The 15,159-nt window shown below is 46.9% G+C and overlaps 1 pseudogene; it reads right to left on the reverse strand.

Moving 5' to 3' along the window:
* Window positions 1-9,594: 9,594 nt before the first annotated feature.
* Window positions 9,595-10,395, reverse strand: LOC138929985 (melanoma-associated antigen 9-like; annotated as a pseudogene).
* Between the last annotated feature and the right edge of the window lie 4,764 nt (window positions 10,396-15,159).

Genomic DNA, 15,159 nt, shown 5'->3' on the forward strand with positions numbered 1-15,159 from the left:
AAAACTAAAAGATCTATGTTTATTTGGATTTGCATTAGTTATTTAAGAAATTATGGTAAAATTGGTTGCAGTTAATAAGTAAGTACCTTGCTCACTGGCTTATTCTCCCCCAGAGTCTCAGGGAGCCTCTGCTCTGTGGAAGGCCGTGTTAGCAGAGGGGACAGTAGAAGAAGCAGAACACGCCCACACCTAGAGCGATGGTCTAGGAGCTGCAGTCACATGAGGACGGTGGAGAGACGTCCCCTAGTCCCTCACAACAAGGCAACACAGTGTGAGGTGGTGGGTGCCTGAGGCAGGGTGGTTTGGGGCTTTGGGAAGCTGGATTCCTTCTGTGGGAGATGATTGCGATGAGGCTGGGTGGTAATGTTGCAGTGAAATTGAAAACAAGAAGAACGAGTTGTTTTTTTTACCCTTTCCTGAGAAGAATGTAAGGAGAACAGTGAGCAGGCCTGAACATTCCTAGTGGTTTTTTTTTTTTTTTTTCAATTTAACTGCTCCTAACTCTGCATATCTATAACTAATGTTTCCTTTCTGCACCCTAACTGTACAGGAGCTATGAAAGTGTGAAAGTCACTCAGATGTGTCCAACCCTTTGTGATCCCATAGATGGTATAGTCCATGGAATTCTCCAGGCCAGAGTACTGGAGAGGGTAGCCATTCCCTTCTCCAGGGGAGCTTCTGGGTCTCCCACATTGCAGGTGGATTCTTAACCAGCTGAGCCACAGGGGAAGCCCAAGAATACTGGAGTGGGTAGCCTAGCCCTTCTCCAGTGATCCCACCCAGGAATTGAAGTGGGGTCTCCTGCATCGCACATGGAGTCTTTACCAGCAGAGCTACCAGGGAAGCCCACAGGAGCTATACTTCACATCTATTTTTCTTTGACTCTATGCTAAATACATCGTGCATCTGGTGTTTACCCTTACAACACCCTTCCCCTTGTAGTTACATATCAGAAAATAGGCCACAGAGTCACCAAACTGCCAGGATCAATTACTGGGTTACTGGTACCAGTCTATGGCTGACTTTGAAGCAATGCAAGACGAAGAAATCAAGATCCTAACACCTTTGTTCCTCATCACTGAGTCCTGACTGGGAGCCCTCATCTTATATCAGCCCCTAGATTCCTCATGGACAGGGGGCTCAGTTTTTGAGGCAGGAGCCTACTCTGTTCCCCTCTCTGCTGGCTGAGAATGAAAGCCACCTGTCCATTGCCTCCACACTTTGTCTCCATGTTTTTCATTCGTCTTCAGTGGACAGAGAAAGCCAAGATTTTGGCCAGCTACAGTGGCAGCCCTCAGACCTGCAGACGGTGTGTCTCAAGGATGAGGGAAAGTCTGAAAGGGGACATTGCTGAGCAGCGTCCTTTTGGATCCTGGGTAAAGCCAGAGAGTTCTCTTCCTGGGGAAACAAAGGAAGTCATCCTGGGTGCCTGTCGCATTACATTTGAATGGGGTAGGGAGCTAGGTGTTCTATACCCACATCTCTAAGTGTTTCCTCAGAGGAAGAGTGACTCTGCCCTGATATGAGGCCCAGAACCTGCTGGAAGAAGGTCTTCTTCCTTGTCTCAGAGAGCCCAGGGTCGGATAGAAGCACTGTTCAACTTCAGTGAAGTGTAATTTGCATACCCTAGAATTCACCCATGGAAAAGGTACAATTCAGTGATTGCTAGTCAGTTTCCTAAGTCATGCAGCCTTCATCACAGTCCAGTTTTGGGACATTTCTATCATTCAGGAAGATGACCTCTGCCCACCTACAGTTAATCCCTGATTGCCCAGCCCACTCCCACGCGGTCATTGCTCTTCTTCCCATCTCTATTGATTTGCCTTTCCTGGAAATTGCATAGAAAAGGAGTCACATGACTTATTTCCTTGATCCATGCTATACCACACATTTGTCATTCTTTTCTTTTTATTCCTAACCAGAATTCCATTGCAAGGATATGAGAAAACAGTTTTGATTTTCGATTAATTACGCTGTATTGATTTTTGTTTTCCTTTCAGGCATTGGGCTTTAGTGTTCTATTTGGGAAAATATTGTCTAAAGGCAAAGTCATGAGCATTTTCTCAGAAGAATTAGTTTTTGTGTATGTTCGGAGAAAGTGGTGCAAACTCACATTTTTTGCAGGTGGATCCCCGACTTGTTGAAAAGTGGATTTATCCTTTCCATATGGATTTAGCACCTTGAAAAAAAAATCCATGAACCATAAATATATGAGCTTATTTATGAACTCTCAATTCTGTCCCTTTGAGCTCTACATTTACAATTACAAGAAAACTGTATTGTCATGATGCCTCTATCATAACTCTGGGTTTTGAAATCACGAAGCAAATAAGTCTTCCATCGTCCCCTCACCCCCCACCACATTTTGTGTCTATTCTGGGTCTTTTGCATTGTCATTTTTGAATCAGCTTCTCCATTTTTACAGAAAAGTCTCTGGGCATTTGGGGAGGGACTGAAGAGACTCACATCAAGCTGGAAGGAACCACCGTCTGACAGCATCACACCTCCTGACTCATGAACAGAGAGACCCTCTCTCTTATAGATGTTTGTAAACTCCACTCAGCAAAGTTTTGTACTTTTCAGTGTGCAAGTCACACACATCTTTTGTTTGTCTATTAGTCTTCTTCTGAAGAATTTCCTTCCTTTGGATTCGATGCTGAACGGAGTTGTTCTCTCAGGTTCACTTTGGGATGATTCATTGCTGCTATATAGAAATGTAATTGGTTTTTTACAACATTGATCTCATATCCTGCATACTGGCTGAACTCATTAACTGGTTCTTATATGTTTTATTTATTTATTTATTTTTGGTGGGTTTGCTAGAATTTTTGCTGTGCAAGTTCATATTGTTTCTCAGTAATACCAGCTTTCCTGTTTCCCTCAGAATAATATAAAGAGTAAAAGTTAAATTTCATCAACTGCTCTCAGTCCTCCCTGATATGGAATCACCATCCTCTTAAAGTCATGACAGGGTTGATTGGTTAAAATCCCCAAGCTGCCTCATGTGTGTTCACAGCTAGTGCCAGAAGTGACATTTGGTTTGTCAGACCCTGGAAAGCCATAGGAGGACAGTGCCCACAGCAGCCCCTGTGGGCAGAAAACTCTGGCATTATTCCTGTGCAGGGGTCGACTCCAGAGACAGTTTCTTGTAATTCTACACACACACACACAGACACACACAAACCTGGAAGTTTTTGATCACATCCCCTTCAATTCAGCAGGTGGCACTTAAATTTGAAAAGGAATGTGATCTCTATTATTGTAAAATCAACAACACTAATGTGGCAGTGAGAGGCTCTGATCTGCAGAGAGGTATAGAGCTTGCTTATAGGACATGGTGTTCTTAGGGTCAAGAGAGATGGGCCGTCCACAAATCTGTGACTTAAATAGTACTAGTGAAAATGTTCATCACTCAGTCATGTCTGACTCTTTGGGACCCCATTAACTGTAGCCTGCCAGGCTCCTCTGTCCATGGAATTCTCCAGGCAAGAATACTAGAGTGGATTGCCATTTCCTTCTCCAGAGGATCTTCCTCACCCAGGGATCAAACCCAGGTCTCCCACATTGCAGGCAGACTCCTTACTTTCTGATAGACAACAAAGTTGAGTGAGCAGGAGGATGCAGGAGAGTGCTCCAAAAGCATCATGGGGTCTTCCCCAGTTCCCAGACCTGAGTCAATTGTCAGACACGGAACCCATTCACCAAAGGGAAGGAGGGATCCTCATGAGTAAAGACTCTGCAACACCCTGGCAGATGCATGCAGCCATCATTCCCCAAGTCTGTCCCACAAAGAAACCCACATTGTTCACCTTGGTGACTGAATGCGGAAGAGAGAGGAAAGACGCAAACATTGTAAGGACGTCTAGAAACGGGATGCTGTGGGAAGTGATAGTCAGGCCTTCATCCCATCAATGTCCGCAGTGGAGGGGGAGCATGTGTGCACAGGAACATATGGAGTTCTGGCCTAGATCTGACCCAGAGAGCTCCTGCCTGCCATCTGCAGATGTGTGATTAGAACAGATGTGCTTGATGATGGGCACAAGCCCTGAGTGCACACAAGGCCATCAGTACCGAAGCTATCAGAGCGGGGGAGACCAAGTGCACTCCCTGCACCTGACTGTGAGAGTAAATGCAAACCAAGATTCCCTCTGGTTTGGGAGATGTGCAACATTAATGACACCCTTAACACCAAAAGGATGCAGGCAGGTGGGCCCCACCATACCTCCTCAGCGGTCTGGACCCTACTCAAACCTACAGGCTCCTAAGGAGGACTGTGGACCACCACCCACTCGATAGCAACTGCTTTGCCAGGTTTGTTTTTTTTTCACTGGAACACATGGCCACCTCGTCGGCATACAGCATGCAGCCATTGGTCCTCATGAGCTAGGTTCTGTCAGACCCACAAAGGGAGGCGACTGCAACAGTAATCCACCACAAAACAGAAGTGGTGTCTCTGAGGAGACCAGACCCAAGCAGGGCCATAGATTACAAGAAGGTGAGCTAAACCCCAATATGACCTGCCAATGTGTCACAAGCACCTCTGCCTCAGTTTATTCCTGGAGATTAATGGGCCAGGAAGTTCTTTCCTGACCAGGTGCTGGGGGTGTAGAAATGCTGAGCAGAGATGAGGAGTGGGTTGGCTGAACTGAAACTGCAGGTGTAAATGGACTCCTCTGCAATACACCTCCACCACACGTGGCCATAGAGACGGGGGCAAGCAGAAATGCGTTCCCAGTGGATGCAACTTCTGATGGTGCCTCTAGGGATCCACTATATATGGACAAAGGAAATGGCTCGAGCCAAGAATAGATATAGGCTTAAAGATGATGGAAAATGGATTGGCCAGTCAGTCAGGTTAGAATGAGACATTTTGGTAGATTGCCACAAGTAGGCTTGGAGAAGGGGTACATCAACGAACCGATAGGAAGAGACACCAAAAAGGAAGATACCTGCATTGCCTCTTACTACTCACAAAAGCATGCAGCATACAAGAGGCAAGAAACATCGCTGAAGACCCGATGCCTGAAGAACTGAGAGCGCCCAGCCTCTGTCAGTGGTCCCTCAGGGCTGCCCAGTGCTCTCATGCGTGGAGGAGCCATGGGGCCCAGGGTGGTGCTGCATCTGGGCTCAGCAGCGCAGGCGCCACCAGCAGGCCAGATGAGCTACGGCGCCTACCAGGTGTTTGCCCTACCATGGACAGAGTGATGCGGATCCCTCAGTGGCACCGGCCCGCCACAAGATCATTGAGCCACTAATGGTGAGTTGATCACAGCATCTCAGTTCCATCCTTGTAGGAGGAGAGGTTCATCTTTACTGAAACTGATAGGTACACATTCTAGATGCGGGTTCGCTTTCCTGCTTGCAGCACCTTGTCTGGCACCACTCTGAGGGCTCACAGAAAGCAGAACTGGCTGACACAGGGTATTTCAGAAAACCATGCAAGTCCAAGAGATCCTCTAACAGCACACCGGGCTCAGAGGGCAAGTGGCCATGGGATCCAAAGTCGCTATCTCAGCCCCCACCATCCAGAAGCTCCTGGTCTTCTGGAACAGTGGAATGGCCTCTGCAAAGCACACGTGGGGTGCACACTGGGATATGAGAGCCCATGGTGCTGGGGTGTCACCCTCCAGGGATTGGACATGCTCAATATCTGCCATCCTTAGTTCCCCACGAGGTAAGATGCATGGTCCTTGAACCAGAGGGTAGAGTGACCCCGATGATCACCACCTCCACTGACCCATGACCCCACCTGCCACCACTCCCAGAGATCTATGACTCCCTGTACGACCACTCCCAGTGACTCATGACCCCACCTGCCACCACTCCCAGTGACCCACAAGGGAAGTTGTATTTCCAGTTCTTAAGAGTAACTTCTGTAGTTTCACAGCAGGAATGTCCACAGTAGCCACATCTAGCTATTTACATTTGACTTCACATTATGTTAAGGTAGAAGTGAACAACAGAATGAAAGGCAAGTTAGACATAGAGACTTAGCCTTTGGAGGTTGAAGTCATGGGCAGGGGCGATCCCTGCCCCTGTCAGAAGTTCCAGGTGTATGATTCCCACGTATTTTTGTTGGACTCAATCACAAAGCTATATCTTAAGGCTTCTGTGCCCTGATGGTTATTTTGACAAGTCAGATCATCTTCTTGTCCCAGTGAATAAACGGAACAGAACTAGTAAACATTTACCACTGCTATTGTGATTAGAATATTTGTGCATTGCACAGTAATGCAGAGGAGAATGAACAACCACTGCATTCTGGATTTCAATTGCCAGGGTTCCTTTACTGCTCCAGTGAGGAAATGCCCCTGACCCACACATGGACAAACAAGACTGTGTGATGAAGCCAGCTACTTCCCACCCTCATTTGAGCCTGGGGATGATGGGGTCTGGGGAGCAGGCTGGTGACTGCACCTGTCATCTGCTACAGCCTTTCATCTGCTCCAACTGCCTGTTTGTGGACACTGAGGTCCTCTCTGGCTCTGTGGTGGCTGACACACCATCCTGGCAACACACTTCTGGCTAAATCTCAGAAAGGATAGTCTTCTATCACCCAGGCTCACTGATCACTTTCATCAAAGATTGGGAATTAAGGAATTATTTCAATAGTTATTTGTAATCATAGCCTTTTGTGATTATTCACATCGCACAGGGTTGTTATTTGCTAGCCGTCATGACACTCACCAAAAGCGACCTCAACTGTCCATTTATCTGATTCACAACAGTCGTGACAGGGGACTATTATCTGGGGACCTTCATATACGACTTGTGAGGGAATGCCAACCCTGCAGCCACCTTTGGCTGGGAGGTTGTCTGGACAGGGACAGGAAGCACAGAGCTCCGAGATGCAGAGAGTGAGGCCAGGTTGGAGACAGTGGGGGCAAGGGGTCCAGAGTAGGGGTGACATGAGCTCTGGGCTGGACACCAGGGACAGGGTGCCCCCATCCTTGCAGGTCCACTTGGGTCGCTGCCTCCAACGCACCATCAGGAGGACCAAAGAGCTCTGAGACAATGGAAGGGTGCTGCTCTGAGAGCTAAAGTGAGCAGGTGGCAGGAAGGAATTCCTGGACTTTGTTTCCTGAAGGGTGGCCCCTTGTATGAAGTCCACCACCCCCACTCACATCAGGAGCCGTGCAGAGTGTGACATTTCATGAAAAAGGGAGAAATACGTAGGACTCCAGCCCCTCCTGGTGTGCAAACAGAGTGGTTTGTTTCACGAATGTGCTGGTTAGAGAAGGAACCCGAGATTCCGGAGGCTGCTTTGGTATAAATGGCCTTCACAGTCTTGTGTACCTCAGCTGCTTTCTCACCAACCCCAGAGGCTCTTAGGCCAGTTCCCCATCTCTGTGTCTCCTTTTCTCCTGGCCTGGCCCTGCCACATAGGGAACGGAAAGGGAAAGAAGAATTGACCCCAGAAGGAGGGCAGAGGGTGAGGACTGTGTGGTCCTCACGCGGTTCTGGCTTGAAGCTCAACTCCAAACTCCTAGGCTGCATCCTGATAGCTTACGGTGAATTATGTTGGATTCGTGATCTCCAAAGATTTAGCTTCGGGACCAGGGGCCAGGGACCAGGTTTGATCACTCAAGAGCTTTTGTGTAGCGGAGTTTTATTAAAGTAAGAAAAGGGACAGAGAAAGCTTCTGACATAGACATCAGAAGGGGGAGGACAGTGCCCCCTTTGCTGGTGTTACCAAGGGAGTTATATACTTTTTTATAATTGGTTATTACAGTTAATCAAAGGACTGCCTCAAGGTTGTAAAAATCTTACCAGACCCACTCTCACAATTTACATTCTAGGATAACAGGACTAGAACTTAAAAATAGAAAGAGCCTACCAGACCCACTCCCGTAATACACATTCTAAAATAGCAGGATTAGTCAGAAGGTTTACAGGTAGGAGAAATTGTCCTCAAGCATTGTTGCTATATAATCCCTAGTACAGAGTTTAAGCTGAGTTGTTTGCTGTGTACTCATCAGTTTGAGGCTTAAAGGAAAAACACATTTTATGTGACTAAGACTAAGAAATGTAAAGGCGAAAAACACTTGTCCCTTCTTCCTCCTTGAGAATTCAGACCCCTATCTCCTCCTTGAGAGCCCCAGACCCCTTTCCCCTCCTCAGGGAACCTGGACTTGTCATCAACCTGCCTGGAAATTGACTCTCTCAATCCCTACCCCTTGGCTCAGGGCTCTCCACCATCCTCAGTCCCTCTGGCTGTATCACCCCCAGGACACCATCTGCAGTGCCCAAAATCCAAAATGCTCCTTCCTCTTCCACCCTGTCTACATCACAACTGTCCCGGAGGGTTTTAGGAGGACAGCAGTCCTTGGAAAAACACCCACCTTCTGACTGTGCCACTGGGAGGAACCCAGGTCCTCCGTCTTGGCCCTGAACAGATGGCGCCTGGACAGCTCTTCCATCAGTCGGTCAGTCAGGAGCCTTTCCTGCTTCTTGGGAGCTCAGGCCCATGGATGTGGCACCACCTGCCTCCAAAATACATTTCCACCCCACCCCAGGCAAAGTGCAAATGTTATGCTTTTCACCCCAGACAGAGTGCTATTGTTATTTACATAAAACCTTTGTCTGTATTTAAAACTGTGAATTTGTTGTTGTTCAGTCACATCCCATTCTTTGCCATCCTATGGACTGCAGCATGCCAGGCTTCCCTGTCCTTCACTGTCTCCCAGAGTTTGACCAAATTCCTGTCCACTGAGTAGATGATGCCATCCGACCATTTCTTTCCTTGGTCACCCTTCTTCTCCTGCCCTTCATCTCTCCCAGCACAAGGGTCTTTTCCAATGAATCAGCTCTTCACATCAGATGGACAACATATTGGAGCTGCAGCTTCAGCATCAGTCCTTCCAATGAATTACTTTAAAAAAGCATTGAATTAATCACATATTTATTTCCAAATTTTGGTAGGTTTACATAAGGATCCCATGTTTCCTGCTAACATGCCCCCGCTGCTAACACAGGGCCTTCCACAGAGCAGAAGCTCCATGAAGTAATAAATGTGGAATAAATGAGTCAGGGAGCAGGGGACTTATTAAGCTGGATCAGACTTTTTTTTTTTTTTACTTTCTTAAATAATAACCCAAAAAGGTCTAACTGAACAGGGATAGCTTAGCTGTATTAAATGACAGACAAGAAATATAAGAAGCAAGAACTCAACTCAATTACATTTTATCTCTTAAATCTTCCCCAATGATATTACTGTTAAGTATTTTCACATTTCCCAAATAGTTCTATTCCAATTCCATTTCATCTTGTTCAGGGTCACAAAACAAAATGGAAGAGTTCCCAATCACTTAAAAAACAGCAGAACTCTTGTTCTTGAACTGGGTAAGCACAAACACACTGTGATCAGCATCATTCACAAAGCTAAGACACTGAAGTTTATTTAGCCTTCTATTAAAACAGCCAAAGTTTGAAAAGTTCTAAAGAAAAGAGATGAATCTGCATGTCATGGCAGAGAAGAGGAACACAGAGATGCTTCACACTGGTCCCCAACAGGCCCGGGCCCTCACTTCTGAGAAGGCCGACTGCTTCCTCTTCAATCCCAGAGGGAAGGATCAGCCTGGCTGCTGCTCGGGCTCAGGCCCCCTCTTCCTCCTCCCCCTCAGCCTCTGCAGACAGCGGTGGGAAGGCCCTCAAAGCCCTTTGTGTGACCCTGAGCAGAAATGGCCTGACTTGCCACTTGCTGGTCTCCACATAGGCCCGGGGACCCCACAGGAACTCGTAGTGAGCAGGGTCGCTGTCAGGCACCTGCTGGCACTCCAGGTACCCCTCCCACACCCACACTAGGGTCAGCAGCTCCCTGGGCTCCCCAGAGATGAAGTGCTCACTCCAGACACACCCGCCCCATCCTGCTAAGTGCTCCCCAGACTTCCTCCTCAGTGTCAGGTCCCTTGCTGGAAGGATCAGGCTCAGGGCCGTCACCAGGAGGCCAGCCTTGGGCACGCTCTGCCCATCCCTCTGCATCTCTTGAGGGTGAGGCTCAGGGTGGGGACCAGAAAGTACATGTGCTCCCTGGGGTCTACCTCCTTCATGCACACGCTAAAGACCAGGGGCAGGCACTGTGTGGCTTTATGGAAGACCACCGGTAAGTGGGCCTGGTTATCCCTGAGAACCGTATTCTGTTTCAGCCTGGGAGATTGGCTCCTTGGTGCTATACTTGAGCAGCAGGAACCCCAGGAATTCAGCTGTGATTACATTCAGAGCCTTCTTTAGCAAGGACTCTGCATGGGCGATGGCAGAGGAAGAGGAGACTGGGCAGGAGGAGGCCAGAGAGGTTGAGGCCTCCTCTGCCTCAGCCCCCCCGAGCCGCACCTCCACTGGGCCCTGGGCCTGGTTTTGGCATTGAAGGTCTTCCTTGGGCTTGCTGAGTTCACTCATCTCAACCATGGGCATGATGCCTGGGATCAAACCGTTGAGAGGAGTGATGCAGGGGACAGATGGGGACCTCGGGCCTGGCGGAGGGGTGGGGCGGGTGGGGGGTGCGGAGCGGGGCCCAGAGGAGCAGTAAAAAGCAGTCAGTTGAGAGACATTCCCTGGACTGCTCTGACTCAGGCCACTTACAGATTTCCTCCTGAGGGCTGCTCTTGGGCCTCACACGGGTGTTCCTCCTTGGTCGACTTTCCACTATCAAGGCAGGAAGTGAGATGGCTCCTGAGGTTGCAGCCAGCATAGCCAGTGTTTCATGGGATGAGGAGGGAAGTGATTTGTGGCATGTTGGGTCCCGTCTAATCTGGGATGGGGAGCCCTTGGTGCATACCAAGGGCACCCACCTCACCTTGACTCCTCACACTGCCTGGACCTTGTATTCTGTGACCTCAGGACACATTCTCAGACCTAGGTCTTCACCTCTAGGTTCTTGAAGTCCTTGTGAGAAGTAACAAAGGCTCATATCCAGTGTCAAGAGGAACCAGAGATCAAATTGCTAACATTCTTCTGATCATAGAGACAGCAAGGGAATTTTAGAGGGACATCTCCCTCTGTTTCATTGACTACACTAAAGCCTTTGACTGTGTGAAATGAAAGTCGCTCGGTCATGTCCGACTCTTGGCGAAGCCATGGACTATACAGTCCATGGAATTCTCCAGGCCAGAATACTGGAGTGGGTAGCCTTTCCCTTCTCCAGGGGATCTACCAAACCCAGGGATCGAACCCAGGTCTCCAGAACTGCAGGCGGATTCTTTACTAGCTGAGCCACCAGGGAAGCCCAAGAACACTGGGGTGGGTAGCCTATCCCTTCTCTAGGGGATCTACCTAACCCAGGAATCAAACCGGGGTCTCCTGCATTGCAGGCACATTTTTTACCAGCTGAGTTACCAGGGAATCCCAAATGTATGGATCACAATAAACTTTGGAAAATTCTTGAGGAGATAGGAATCTCTGACTATCCTACCTGTCTCCTGAGACCTGTATGCATGTCAAGAAGCAACAATTCAGTTCAGTTCAGTTCAGTCACTCAGTCATGTCCGACTCTTTGCAACCCCATGAATTGCAGCACGCCAGGCCTCCCTGTCCATCACCAACTCCCAGAGTTTACCCAAACTCATGTCCATCGAGTTGGTGATGCCATCCAGCCATCTCATCCTCTGTCGTCCCCTTCTCCTCCTGCCCCCAATCCCTCCCAGCATCAGAGTCTTTTCCAATGAGTCAACTCTTCTCATGAGGTGGCCAAAGTATTGGAGTTTCAACTTCAACATCAGTCCTTCCAATGAACACCCAGTACTGATCTCCTTTAGAATGGACTGGTTGGATCTCCTTGCAGTCCAAGGGACTCTCAACAGTCTTCTCCAACACCACAGTTCAACAGCATCAATTCTTCAGTGCTCAGATTTCATCACAGTCCAACTCTCACATCCATACATGACCACTGGAAAAACCATAGCCTTGACTAGATGTACCTTTTTTGGCAAAGTAAAGTCTCTGTTTTTGAATATGCTGTCTAAATTGGTCATAACTTTCCTTCCAAGGAGTAAGCGTCTTTTAATTTCATGGCTGCAGTCACCATCTGCAGTGATTTTGGAGCCCAAAAAATAAAGTCTGACACTTTTTCCACTGTTTCCCATCTATTTCCCAGATGCCATAATCTTAGTTTTCTGAATGTTGAGCTTTAAGCCAACTTTTTCACTCTCCTCTTTCACTTTCATCAAGAGGCTTTTTAGTTCCTCTTCACTTTCTGCCACAAGAGTGATGTCATCTGCATATCTGAAGGTATTGATATTTCTCCCAGCAATCTTGATTCCAGCTGGTGCTTCTTCCAGCCCAGTGTTTTTCATGATGTACTCTGCATATAAGTTAAATAAACAGGGTGACAATATACAGCCTTAGTATACTCCTTTTCCTATTTGGAACCAGTTTGTTGTTCTGTGTCCATATTAAAGTGGTATGACCAGGTTTCCTTGTCAATCGCAGTAGAATCAGATTTTAATCATGTCTTTTATGAATTTACTCGCATGCATTTAGAAGAATGCTGCTAGTTCTTCAAGACTTATGGAAAAGACTTTCTAAGGTTAAACAGATAAACAAATTTTGTTATTAACAGTAAGCTGGTATCAGACTGGAATTTAGTCTTCTCTCTGTGTAGAGAACGAAGTTTTCTTAAAATTCAGCTTTTGAAAACAGATTACAAATTTCTTTGCCTTTAAGTGATTTTTATTTGTTTTTAAAATCTTTTTCTTCCTTTGGTAATATAAATAAACAATATTTAAGATTATGGTACATGTAGAAAAAGCTCATTCTGCTTCAACAAAAAATAACTCTTCAAGGTTAGACTTTTGCTATCTTGATGTGCTTAAAACATGGTGACAGTCTGCTTTTAAATCAGGAAATTAAAAATAAATAAACAACAGCTAAAAATCAAAGATCCAGGGCTATGGGAAACCCAAGATGGTTGCTTAGCTTTTCCCGGCTCCCTGACAGACCTCATTTTTATTTGATGGGTTAAAGCCTTAACTAGCTACAGTGTTAATGCCCTCACATGAATTCTCAAAAGAAAAAATCATGTTTCATTAAATATTAAGTTCTAGTTTTGTTAATTAAGGTCTCTGCTACTAAGACTCACTTCTGAGATAGTTCCTTGTTATGTTACATTGCTAAAAGGTTTAATTAAATTATTAAAAAGGACACTCAAGATTATTTCTAAAGCTTACCTCAGCAACCAGTCTTTGGATAAAGGTCAGATGCTCCATGATGTACAACCAGGAGATTAACACTTGGCTATAATCATTTAACTGAGACAGGTGACCTGGGGTATACCGGGCTATCCCCAGTGAAAGTTCTTGACTTAAATTCTTGCTTGTGACCTTACTAATAACTGCTAGCTATATTATTTTCTATGTAGCTTGTTTCAGATTATTTATGTTACCAAATGTGTGACAGCGCCTGTGATAAAATGCTGATATGCAGTTCCATATGAGACCATTAACTGTAATAATGTAACTTTAGATATGGGAAGAAGCAACAAGAAGAAATATTTTCTTGGACCAAGAAGCTAGTAGGACAGGTATGGTCCAGAAACTTTTGCTACTTACAAGGCCTGGTCTAGTGACAACACACTGAGTGGCCTGTCAATGGAATCTTTGTTAGACCCGGGAATGAGCCTTCCCAGCACTGTGGGACACAGTGACCATGAAATGCCTCCCAAACATGGTCAAATATGACTATGAAGGGGCCCTGCTGACTGGAAGTTGGCCCTTGCCAGCTGCCTCTACAAAGACTCAATCATGACCACTACAAGATGCTGACCTTCAACACCTCCTTGAAAGGAGTTCAGGGTGGACACAAAAAATAAGGCACTCTGTGCTCTGGGAAAACCCCAGGAAAACAGGCCTTCAGATAGTCAGATATTTTCAGGTAAAGATTTTTATGAGTCCACTTCTTGCATCTTCTCACACCTAGAGAAACACTAATGTCACGAACCAATGTCTGGACCTGGTTCTCCTGGTTGCACCTCAGCAGCTTTCCTACTTCTATTAATCTTTGGGCAATATATCTTTAACATTCTTGTTAAGTTTGTTTCTCCAAGTACTAGTACGACAAAAATATCCCCTGGCCAATGCTCAGACAACACTAGAACAAGCTGCCTTAGCCTGTGGACTCTCATTGCCCTCCATAAGTGCACCCTGAGGACCTCAGGCTATTCTCCTTTTGAGATCTTATACGGGAGACCACCCCCAGTGATCAGAAAGCTCAAAGGAGACCATCAACAACTAGCTGACCTGGAGATGTCCCAACACCCCCAGGCCCTGGAAAGTCTTCCGCCATATCACCTAAGAAACCTGAGAAAGGACATCCATTCCACTGGGCAATTGGGTTCACCCCTGTCAGCCAGGAGATGAGGTATGGGTTAAAGACTGGAAAAAGGAGCCACTTCAGCCAGTTTGGACAGGCCCTCACACGGTCATCCTGGCAACCCCTACTACTGTTAAAGTTACAGGCATCATCCCCTGGATCCACCACACCAGAGTCATGAAGGCAGTGGCTTCCTGTAATGAGGACACCTGGAAAGCAGTTCAGGACCCCAAAAAGCTCCTCAAGATCTATTTCAGAAACAACGACCCTCACCCGCGATGGATGCTGAGCTCTGCTCTAGTCACTCCGGAAGCTGACTAAGTACATGCACAGCAGAAGCTTGAGGATTCTTCAGCCTTGCTCCAGCCACACTCCGGCAGCTAGCTGGTCAACACATGGCAGAAGCTTCAGGATCTGGCTATCAAAATATCAATGGATTTTCATTGTCATCCCTGGACTCTATCCCTGATTGCTGTTATTTGTGTGCTCTTCGCCACAGGACTAGATTCTGTCGCACCCCAGGACTAGGATTTGGGTCAGAATTCACAGTTAACTGTCTGTTATCTCACTGTAATGGGAAGCTTCATTCTTACTGGAAGTCTACGATCGATTCTCCCTACCAACTAAATTGCTCCGCAGTATAACTGATGCCCCTTCACGATAGGCTCAGTTGCTACAGCCATGACAGCCCAAAGATGGGGAGAAAACCTTTTTCAAGTCTTCAGTTATCTGTTATGTGCAGGCTGCTTTGCAGCCATTGGGTGTCCCTTGCTGTTATAGATGGTGCCGCCCCCATCAAGGCCTTTTCTTTGTTTGTGGGACAGATGCTTACTTATGTCTACCTGTCAATTAGGTGGA

This window comes from Ovis canadensis, chromosome X, assembly GCF_042477335.2.
Source record: "Ovis canadensis isolate MfBH-ARS-UI-01 breed Bighorn chromosome X, ARS-UI_OviCan_v2, whole genome shotgun sequence".
Lineage (NCBI taxonomy): Eukaryota > Metazoa > Chordata > Mammalia > Artiodactyla > Bovidae > Ovis > Ovis canadensis.